Source organism: Pelobates fuscus, chromosome 3 (assembly GCF_036172605.1).
Source record: "Pelobates fuscus isolate aPelFus1 chromosome 3, aPelFus1.pri, whole genome shotgun sequence".
Lineage (NCBI taxonomy): Eukaryota > Metazoa > Chordata > Amphibia > Anura > Pelobatidae > Pelobates > Pelobates fuscus.
In genome coordinates this window covers 276,201,838-276,214,298 of record NC_086319.1, presented here as the reverse complement: position 1 = coordinate 276,214,298, position 12,461 = coordinate 276,201,838, and positions in this window count along the sequence as shown.

Sequence of the window (12,461 nt, the reverse complement as noted above, 5' to 3'; positions counted from 1 at the left end):
TATTTATGTGTACACAGACACACATCAGTGACGGTGTGTGTAGGTTTTAGATATGAATTTTGAAATTACACACTTGAGATAAAATCTAAATAAATAAATGATGAGCCCTGCTTCTTGTATGCATTTTAAATAAAGCCGATCTGGGTAGGGAGAGACAGATGGGGAAAGTGAGGTAAAAGCTGTTGTGACTGCCTTCTTGCATTCATCCAATTTAAATACCACTAGAATTCAAGCAGTGACCTGAAAATCTAGAGATAGCTTGATCCGAGGACAGCCCCACCAATGCTATTAAAAATCATATCTCCAGGAGAAAATAAAAATATGAAATAGGCAGGTTTCAATACATTTACATATATTTTCAAGTTTCTCTAAGTTTAAGTGTGTGTGTATATTCACATTCACAATTATTTAGATTGTTTGTGTAAAATCAATATCTATATCTCTTATATGAAAGCTGTAACATGCAGAAAGTTAGCATTGTATAATATATTGTTACATAGGAGTATACGTAAGTCGGTTGTGGTGTTCTGAAACAGATGTACCAGTAAGCCTGTAAAATAAAGAGGGCCCACCTAGGATGGGGTTCTTAACAAGGGAGTAGAGGGTGGGATACAGGATATACTGATCACGTTGCAGTGACTGTAATTAGGGAAGGTATAAATAGCCAACTAGCAGCACCTCCCACAACCCCATGGTTTGTCACTATAGATATATATACATATATATATATATATATATTTATAGTAGAAAGGACCGCACTCCAAGGTCTTTGTGATAATTTTCAAATAAAATGTAACTTTTATTTAATCCATCCTTTCTTCTATATTTATATGATTTTGCCAGACCTGCACAGGGCATTAAGAATTTTTAACCAGGAGTGCAAGCCCTTGTTACTTATATATAATTATATTTATTTGTGGTCAGAACTTATTCATATATGGAAATTGAGGAGATGGAGAAAGTTTGTAGTGTTGTGCCGAAACCAACGTACGGGTAGGCCTGTATAAAGAGGGCCCACCAGGGATAATGTGATAAGTTAGTAGAGGGAGTGGTGGGTGGTGTCACTCCAACAGGAAAATGGCATAGGTACGTAGAGGTGGGGTGAGGGGTGAGTTTATATAGGGAACACTCCTCCCACAAATTCAGGCCTATGGCCTTTTACGTGTGGTCGGAACTTAAATTCGTATATGGAAATAGAGGAGAGGTAGAAAGTTGGTAGTGTTGTGCTGAAACCAACATACGGGTAGGCCTGTATTAAGAGGGCCAAAAAGGTATTGGTGAAGAACATTCCTTTATGCTGCTTACAAAGATAAACAAAGAGAACATTCCTTTAGCATGCTTACAAAGAGCGATTCCCTGAGCTCTATTCATGAAGCAGAATCTAAGAACTGAATATAGGGATAGCCATCTATTCGATTTAAGGATGTTGACTGGGCTGAGTTAATGTCCGTGAAGTGACTGCAACCAGGGGCGACTCTCTAATTAGGTGGTTTAGGCGGCCGTCTAAGGCCTCGCGCTGGCTGGGGCCTCGCGGCCGCCTAAACCGCCTGTGGGCAGACTGTCAGGTCCTGACACCAGGAGGGGGCCCGGTATGCCGCCAGGTGTGAGGCCCGATCCTGGCTGCCCGGCCAGCCACCACAGACACCCGTCTCCAGCTCCGCAGTGAGCAGAGCTGCAGACCATGTGTCTCGCGAGAACTGGCCAATCAGAGCGTGGCCGCGGGTTACCACGGCAACGCTCTGATTGGTTCTCACGAGATTACACGGTCTGCAGACCGGAAGTAATGGCCACCGGACCACCAGGAAGTAAAGGTAGGCTCTCCCACCCCCTCAGCCTCACCCCTCACTACCCCCCACCACCCTCAGCATCACCACCTTCACCATCAACCCCACCTTGCCATCAACCGCCCTCCCTCACCATCACCCCCTCCCTCTCACATGACCCCCCTCCCTCACATTACCCCCTTCTCACATTAACCCCCTTTCTTCTCAACTTAATCCCCCTCACTCTCACTTTACCATCACCCCTCTCACATCACCCCCTCTCACCATCACCCGCCTCACCCTCCCCCCATATACACAACATACTTCAAGCAGCTACTCCATAGGTTCTCGAACAAAAACACAAACATGCTCACAGAGACATACATTCACACACAAGGATACTCTCTGTCAGACACACTCTCAGGCACATACACAGGTAAACTGTGCATCATTGTGTATATGTGACAATTTTTTGTTAGTGGGGCCTCATGTTTGAGTTTTCACCTATGGCCTCAAAGTCTAGAGCTGCCTCTGACTGCAACAGAGTTAGGTGGAAGCTGTTTCATATGGGTATGCGTGTCTCTAGTATTAACATGGGCCAGATGTTGCCTGTCAGGAATAGCGATATTGTGGTTAGATAGTTGATCTGGTTAATTTGGAAATCCTTAACGGTGAGAATGTAAAGGTTGATGTGTGTGACAAGGTCTGAGTTGACTTTATATGGTGTACCATCATTAATTCTCTGGGCCTTGAGAAATTGTAGAAGGCAATATAATTGTTACTTGAAAACTGCGTTATCTTACTATCGACTGGTTTGGTATCCAACAAATTGGATAGGCTCCTGAATGTATGTTCGGTTATGAGTAGTATAATGGCTGAAAGAGACTGGTCTGTTTGTGAAGCCTTTGGAGATTGTTGTAATGGGATATGAGGAAAGAACAGTAGTAAGATTGGGAAACATAGTGATGTAATATTCCTGGAAGGTAAGAATTAATGATGTAATGTTTTATTTTTAAATGGTAGAAAGGCCAAAAAATCATCATGGTCTAGATGTAGTCATTACCTGCGGAAGGACGCTCAAACAACCTACTAAAACGGAAATGTCCTGATGTAAATTGTTTGGCATGCATAGAATGAGTGATGGGATAGTGACCGTGCGAGTAGCATAAATTCGTGACTAGTTGTGCCGGGATTGTTGGATGTATGTTGATGGCGGGTGCAAGTTGAACATTGTTGAAATTGCGGTCGGGATAGTATGATTGCTGTGAGGCTTTCCCCCATGTACCAGCTCCTGAACCTAAAGTTAGTTCTATGCCATTGTATCAGGATTATAAACATATGCATGTGACCCTTAAGGTTAATGTACCTGTCTTGGTAACCAAGATGACCTCCAAGAGAGAACCTGGAAACCCTGCAGAGATAGGACAACCAGAATACTATTAGGCGTTCGTAGGTAATAGGGAAGGTGGAAGGAAGGAAATAACTCCTCTTACCCTTAGTAATAGATGGTGCACGTTTTTGACTGTAATGGAAAAGCCTGGCTGTGACCTATGAGTAATAAATGTAGATCTGATATCTGTAAACAGAGGAACCACGTACGAGATTACAGTATACCAATGAAGATTAGAGGGAACGAGAGAGGTACTTCTATATGAACGTAACAGGCGACGTGTGAAAAGTCGATTCCCTTTAGACAGAAAACGTTGACAAAGAGCATACGTGAACATGAAACATGAATTGATTAAAATGGTAGAATGTGTACATGGGGTGGACCATGCGTGAGTCAAGTATAAGGAGCCAAGCCTCTTGACGTCCCAAGAGTAAAGGGTTTTTGCTTACCCGCTAGGCGTAATAAGGCTGAGTGATACCTGATCGATTAAACTCAACCTGTCGAGATAAGCATAGATGCAATGAAGGACCACTTACCTGTAACGTAGATAGTATTGAATGGCGAGACTTGGTGACAGTGAACTTTAGGTGACCACTAAAGGTCCAAATAGAAATGCCTAATAAAAATTAGGAGGCGTACATTGAGAAACTGGAGTCTGCTGGACACTTGTGCCAAACGGGACCTAAGGTAAACAATTTGTGATAAACCAAGAGATACGTTGCAAACAATTTAGGGGTAGATAAAGTAGTCGGCCGGGGTAATAGTGTTGAACACGGAAAATTAGTATAAGTGACTAGAATTACCCAGGTGCCATACGTATGGTTAGTAGCATATAACCAGAGATCAAACCATACCGCATTATGTAATAAATAAAATTCTAATAATGTTTAACTCTAGATTGTATGTGAATTATGAACCTGTAACGAGCCCATATTTGTTGGCAGGTAATTGCCCGATACATCGGCCTGTGTTGGCCTAATATAAACTGGACAGATAAGTGAAGTACGTATCAAGTGATGAACCTTGCAAGGGCAACTTGTAAGTGGAAAATTTAACAGAGTAGAAGTGTTTGCTTGGTAGCCTATGTATATTAAACATACCTAATGTAAGTTTAACATCAGATGACGTCTGAAAAGTAGTATTACTGTAGCAGAAGGATGATCAGTACTGTAATCTGAATTGATACTGAAATTAATGAAAGTATACAATAAGAGATGGTATTAATCACCGTATGGCATAATCTAGAACTCAATGTACTGTAATCCCCCTAATGGGTCGCCAAAGTAATAAATAGTAAACCCAACTAATGAATTGCCAGCGGCCTAATGGAGTAATTGTAAAAGTTGGAAAGCAAATAGTACTACAGAAGTCACTATATGAACGTAAGCGTATTGAGGACCTGAACATGGGTCCGATTCAATGCCTAAATAAGCACAACATGTAAATGGCTGCGTGAGGCTTAAAGGACCACTCTAGGCACCCAGACCACTTCAGCTTAATGAAGTGGTCTGGGTGCCAGGTCCTTCTAGGGTTAACCCATTTTTTCATAAACATAGCAGTTTCAGAGAAACTGCTATGTTTATGAATGGGTTAAGCCTTCCCCCTATGTCCTCTAGTGGCTATCTCATTGACAGCCGCTAGAGGCGCTTGCGTGCTTCTCACTGTGATTTTCACAGTGAGAGCACGCCAGCGTCCATAGGAAAGCATTATGAATGCTTTCCTATGTGACCGGCTGAATGCGCGCGCAGCTCTTGCCGCGCGTGCGCATTCAGCCGACGGGGAGGAGGAGAGCAGGAGGACCTGGAAAAAGGTAAGTTTTTACCCCTTTCCAGAGCCGGGCGGGAGGGGGTCCCTGAGGGTGGGGGCACCCTCAGGGCACTCTAGTGCCAGGAAAACAAGTATGCTTTCCTGGCACTAGAGTGGTCCTTTAATATACATGTTTAAATGAAAATATAAACGTAAGGAATACAACACCTGAAACAAAATTGCTGGAGGAACACCGCTGTTCTTGGTTTCTCCAGTAAGTATGCTACTAAATTGATATGGGCACATAGAATACGTGATATACTAGGAGAACAAAGTGAGTAACGAGTTGGGGAAATATACATATATATTAATATATGTATACCAGACTTATTCACTGAATAAGTGTGTAACCAAGCGTTATTATAAAACAGGCGTGAGTGGCCATCAAGTGCTGTTAATTCGTGAACAGGAATCCCAGATGAACTGGACCAAATTGTAATAGACTATATACCCTAGTGCACGGGTGGGCAATCTGCGACCCTCCAGATGTTTTGGACTACATCTCTCATAATGCTCTTAGGGCCATAATACTAGCAAAGCATCAAGGGAGATGTAGTCCAAAACATCTGGAGGGCCGCAGATTGCCCACCCCTGCCCTACTGCACGGATATGTGAATTTAAAACATGCAGTATATTTAAGAACATTGGTAAAGTACTGAACTGTGACCAGCATTGAAATGCACAGGTGAAGATAGTGAGCGGAAAACTGCGAAAAGCAGGTTTATTTAACCGAACCAAATGTCTATTAATAAGTGCAGGAAAACCGAACAGAAAAGCCTGCACGAATGGAGTGAGATTCAGAACATGTTGAAACGAACAGTGAACCCTATACCAAGCCCACGAAAGCTTAAGTGTCAACATCTCGGTAGGATTTTAAACGAATGAATGCATGATTCAACCAACGTACGAACGGGACAAGTAAACGAACTTACGGCTTGAACCAGACGAATGAACAGGATAAGTGAACGAACAGGCTACATGGGAACAAGCGGAAACCCGCGAACGTGAGTATTAGCACAGGAATTTTTAAACGAAAGCACACGGACGGTACACGTATATGCGAAGGTAATGGGAGCCAATCCCCGCGTTTGGTAGGCCCGAACATGGGAAAAACGCGAACGGGTTTCTACGAATACATACGTAAGTGTGCCGGGTCTCGTGACCGGAAGCCGGCGTCTGTGATACATGAGGTACTGAAGGCGGGACGGAGGAACTGCAGGACGGTCGGAGAGACTAAGATCCGGGTCCATGGGCTGCTGCTGGAAAATTGGCGGGAGGACTGAACCGGAAGTGCTGGCTGTTGTGGCAACGTCAAGTCACTCCAACAGGAAAACAGCATAGGTGCGTAGAGGTGGGGTGAGTTTATATAGGGAAAACTCCTCCCACAAATTCAGCCCTATTGCCTTTTACACACACACACACACACATATATATATATATATATATAATGTGTGTGTGTATGTGTGTTTGTTTATGGTTGGGGTCATAGGACATGGGCATACAATAAGTTTGAAATATACCAGTAGCAGCAGGTTGGTTGTGCTGTGCAAAAACTGATGAGGTAGGCCTGAAAGAGATGGCACACTTATTGAAAGAATATAATCAGGTGGGGTTCCAAAATGCCAGGAGGAAGCTTGAAAAATAACTCCCACAACTCCAGGCATATTGCCTTTACATTTGTGGACAGGGACAAAGACCAAGGGCAAATCATAAATTTGAGCTATAGTAGTAATAGCAGGTTGGTTGTGGTGTGCTGGGATAGGCGATTGGTTAGGCCTAAAAAAGAGGGCAGAAATATTAAAACTACATAAATTGTAACTAAATAAATAACAAAGGTCCCCTTATTATTAGGCTTGCATGTACCTTAAACTACACTATAGGCACCCAGACCAGTACAACTTATTAAAATGGTCTGGGTGCGGTGTCCCAGTTACCTTACCCCTGCAATAGTAATTATTGCAGTTATTAAGAAACTGCAGTAATTACTATCCAGCGTTAACTCCACCTCTAGTGGCTGTCTACCAGACAGCCACTAGAGGGACTTCCAGGTCATTTGCCTAATTCACGCTGGACGTCCTCATACTATGCATGAAGACATCCAGTGTCACCCAAAACCCCATAGGAAAGCATTATATAATGCTAACCTAATGCAATTGCCGCGCATGCGCATTAGGTCCCCAACATCGGGGAAGGAGAAGCCAAGGCAGAGCCTGACCCAGCACTGAGGGATATCGGCGCTGGATTAAGGTAAGTGACAAAAGGGTTCTGTGCTGCAGAGGGGACATGTGCGGGCGAGGGTAACTATAGTAGTAGGAACACAAACTTCCCAGGTTGTTAGGAAGATAAACATCAAAGACTTAAAGATGTAATTAATTGATCAAATTGGGTCAAAATTTATACAGGAACTGCGGAATGTAGAAAACCATGACAATATGCTGCCTGTGAGACAATGTATTGGATGTGAGTGGTGCTCTTTACTAGTTGGTACTAGGCTCGTATCTCTGTCCATCTTCCAAAACTGGACCTAAAACAAATCATATTTGCTGATCGACCTCCTTTATCTCCTCCCTTCTGTCATTCCCTGTGTTGTAGCGGCTGTTATAACCATACCTGAAAGAGAAAATTGTTAGTGGGAGATACTATATAACACCCAGGTACTGGTTGACCTATGTCATATCAAGCGGATGACATGATGCTCTACCTAGGAGTTGGACCATTGGGTAAATATGCCACCTGAGCGTTGAGGTGAGGTGTTGGCCTCTCAGTGATGGTTAAAGAGATTCAAGATAGAGTGCCTGTGACAGGGGATGCCCTAACTACATTGCCAGGAATGCAGAGATGTAAGGCACTAAATATTACTTTGGCCAAGGGCCAAAATACCTCTGTAGTTAGGATGGACGTTGGCCACGCAGGACAGCTATGTAATGGCACAAGAAGCGGAAAAAATACTAACTATGGCTACTAAGGTACCCTGACAGCCAGACCAAACTAAACGTAACATTCTGTAGAGCAAGTGGTTGTTGTTAGAAGGGAGATTTGTAAAAACGAGTCACTTGTGTGGTTACTTAAAAACATGAATTTGAAAAAATAAAATGTGATATGACTAAATATACATACACATGGCCTATTGGTGAAATCTAGAAGTTGACAGTAAGAATAAGTCAATTAAAAAAAGTAGAGGGCAAAAGGTGTGCATTGGTTCATTAACCTAAATCCAAAACTGGAAAATGACACTAGGGAACTAAGTGTTCATAATTCAGAACTGTTACAAACAACTTGAAAATGCAGCAAAGTGACTGCCGGTAAGGTAGGTAGAGTAAATAAATGAGTCCAGAACAGTAAAATACTCTAGTGATACCCATTACACAAAACAACCGAAGGAAACTGAACAGTATAATAAATGACCCACTTGACTATATATGCTAAAAATAGCCCCAGATATTCAAAGGCCAGTAGGAAACATACATGGTGAGACTTGACGTACTGATATGTTCTTAACGTGAAAAGATATGTTACATAGGCCTAAAGGAGGTGGCTAGTATAAATACATAACACGACCTCTGTGAGTTAAATACCAAGAGAGGAGGGTACATAATCACTAACTATTGACTTGTGGATAACCAGACGCAAGTTTGGAGCAACTGGGCATTGTAACAGAAAGGCATAGGATATAACATAACGGTGAGGACGTGAGGAGTAACTGAAAATAAACCCCTTAAGGACACCGCTTCAGAAGCTTGCAACACAAGCATTTTTGTTGTTGTTTGTGTCCAATTGCAATTAGCATCTTTCTCATCCATTGCAACAACACATACATACCGTTTTTTTAAAGGACAAAACAGCTTTCATTTGTTGTGACATATAAATATATAAATTCTAATTTATTATAAATATATATATATATATATATTTTTTTTTTCACAGCTTTGGCAATAATATGTGTATAATCAGTGCAGCTTAAGAAAAGTAATTCAAAATAAATTAATTTAGTTGTCCTGATTTACAGAGTTCATCATATGTCTAGGTTTTATTTTTATTTTTGGTAGTTACAGGCCACAAAATAAAATACAAGGAGTAAAATAAAATTTCAATGTGGAGCGATTTTAGAATTTGGTATGTTTGTTTTGTAAGCTTAACCCCTTAAAGGACCACTCTAGTGCCAGGAAAACATACTCGTTTTCCTGGCACTAGAGTACCCTGAGGGTGCCCCCACCCTCAGGGACCCCCTCCCGCCGGGCTCTGGAGAGAGGAAGGGGTTAAACTTACCTCTTTTTCCAGCGCCGGGCGGGGAGCTTTCCTCCTCCTCTCCATCTTGATCGCGAAGTCATCGGCTGAATGCGCATGCGCGGCAGGAGCCGCGCTCGCATTCAGCCGGTCGCATAGGAAAGCATTTACAATGCTTTCCTATGGACGCTTGCGTGCTCTCACTGTGATTTTCACAGTGAGAAGCACGCAAGCGCCTCTAGCGGCTGTCAATGAGACAGCCACTAGAGGATTTGGAGGCTGGATTAACCCTCATTATAAACATAGCAGTTTCTCTGAAACTGCTATGTTTATAAAAAAAAAGGGTTAATCCTAGAGGTACCTGGCACCCAGACCACTTCATTAAGCTGAAGTCGTCTGGGTGCCTAGAGTGGTCCTTTAAGGACACATGACATGTATGACATGTCATGATTCCCTTTTATTCCAGAGGTTTGGTCCTTAAGGGGTTAAAGGAAAGTTGTGCCCCACTCCATCGTGTCCCACACCCCTGTGGTGCAGAAGGGGTTAAAAAAAAAACTTCTTTCACTTACCTAACTCCAGCGCCAATGTCCATCAGTGCTGGTTCAGGCTGCTCTCGCATTAGGACTATTCCCATAAGAAAGTATTGTATAATTCTTTCCTGTGGGGTTTTGGGTAACACTGGACATCCTCATGCAGAGCGTGAGTAGGTGCAGCATTAGTTAGATGAACATAAGTCACCTATTGAATCGGAAGTCCCTCTAGTGGCAGTATCGTAGAGGTGAAGTTTACCCTCAAAAGGTAAATGTTGCACTTTATTAACCCCTTAAGACCGCAGGACGTACTATGCCGTCCTTATTTTGGTGGCTCTAAACGCCGCAGGACGGCATAGTACGTCCTGGGCGGTCTTCAGCCCCACGTGGCCGGCGGAACATGGCCGCTGCAGATCGCGGTCGGGGGGCATGCCTGGCCCCCCAGGCAGCCCCCCTGTGCCTGGGGACCGCGGTCTGCAGCTTCCGATCGCAGTGACAGGCTGTCACTGCGATCGGTATTTACCATGTGTCAGCCGATTTGAAATCGGCTGACACATGGAGCCGGCCGCATTCTTCTGCAGCAGATCGCGGTCGGGGGACATGCCTGGCCCCCCAGGCAGCCCCCCTGGGGTCAGTGACCGCGATCTGAACTGTCAGGCTGCAGTCTGATCACACTGACAGGCTGCCATAGCCTGTCAGTGCGATCAGTGTTACTATGTGTCAGCCCATTGGCTGACACATGTAACTGCAGCCATTAGCCCCCTACAGATCGCGGTGGGGGCATGCCTGTACCTCCCAGGCATCCCCCTGTGGCCAATTACCGCGATCTGTAGGAGGTGATCACAGTGACAGCCAGTCACTGTGATCACTGTTAGTATGTGTCAGCCAATGATCTCAGATCACTGGCTGACACATTGTCTCTGCCCCTCTCCTCACCTCACTTCGATCTGAGAGAGAGAGGCAGAGAGATCGTGGTTTTTGCAGCTCCTGTGGAAAAAGAAAGTTTAAATTTTTTTTCAAAGTTTTAAAATTTATATTTTATTTAACCCTTTCAGTGCTGATCACAGCATATTACTGTGACCAACCTGATTAGGGTATTTATTTATTATTATTTTTTTGGATCAAAAAAAAATTATTTCTAATTTTTTTTGATCCTTTGTGTCAGTCGCAGCAACCCAAATCTCCATTACCCTTTCCCCGCTGCCGTGATCACTATACTGTACAGTATATCTGCTGTACAGTACTGTATCAGTGATCACTGTGATCAGAGGGCTCTCTGATCAGACTGACCTTTTTTAGGGTTATTTTTACATATCAAAAAATAACCCTTTCAGTTTTAAAAACTTTTTTGGGTCAAAAAAATTATTTCTAATTTTTTTTTACCCTTTGTGTCAGTCGCAGCAACCCAAATCTCCATTACCCTTTCCCCGCTGCCGTGATCACTATACTGTACAGTATATCTGCTGTACAGTACTGTATCAGTGATCACTGTGATCAGAGGGCTCTCTGATCAGACTGACCTTTTTTAGGGTTATTTTTACAGATCAAAAAATAACCCTTTCAGTTTTAAAAACTTTTTGGGGTCAAAAAAATTATTTCTAATTTTTTTTTACCCTTTGTGTCAGTCGCAGCAACCCAAATCTCCCTTAACCCTTTCCCCGCTGCCGTGATCACTAAACTGTACAGTTTATCTGCTGTACAGTACTGTATCAGTGATCACTGTGATCAGAGGGCTCTCTGATCAGACTGACTTTTTTTTAGGGTTATTTTTATAGATCTGAAAATAACCCTTTCAGTGTACTGATTGCAGCTGCCTATACTGTGATCAGTACATTTATATTATTTTTTGAGGGCGGGTAGTAGGTGTTAGGCAGGTAGATGATTAATTACCCACTTTAGTATATAAATTAATTAATTTGTCCCCCTAGAATGGCACGTCGCTACTCAGCCGAGGAGGCGTATGCCATTCTGGCAGGCAGTGATAGTGACACTCTGCAAGACAGTGACACTATCACTGCCTCTGACATTGAGCCTCTGAGTGAGACCTCAAGTGATGGTGCCCCACCACCACTCACAAGAGGACGCTCAGCAAGCCCAATGCCAGGCGGAGACTGGGTGCCTCCAAATATGATGGCCCCAGAAATACCGCCGTTCCCTGTTACACCTGACATCACTGTAACAGTGGACGACTGCGAGCCAATTCGTTTTTTTGAGCTCTTTATGTCAGACGATATATTTGAGCTCATGGCTCAGCAAACGAATTTGTTTGCTATGCAGTATCTCTCTGCACATCCGGGGTCCCATCATGGTCGCAGGAATATGTGGAGACCCACGGATGTCGCAGAGATGAAGCGGTTTTGGGCTTTAACCCTAATGATGGGTATTGTAAAAAAGCCCAGTATCAGGTCCTACTGGAGCAAGCAACGTATCCTGGCTACACCTCTTTTCCCTGAGGTTATGTTGAGGGATCGCTACCTGCAACTGCTGCGATTCCTTCATTTTAATGATAACTCGCTGTGTCCCCCTAGAAACGACCCACTGTTTGACAGGCTATATAAAATTCGGCCCTTTATTCAACTCCTGTCAGACAAATTTTCTGAAAATTATGTCCCCGATAAAGATATTTCAATTGACGAGTCCCTTATGAAATTTAAAGGTCGACTGCTATTTAAGCAATATATTCCATCGAAGCGGTCCCGATATGGCGTTAAATTTTATAAATTATGTGAATCCTGTACTGGTTACACA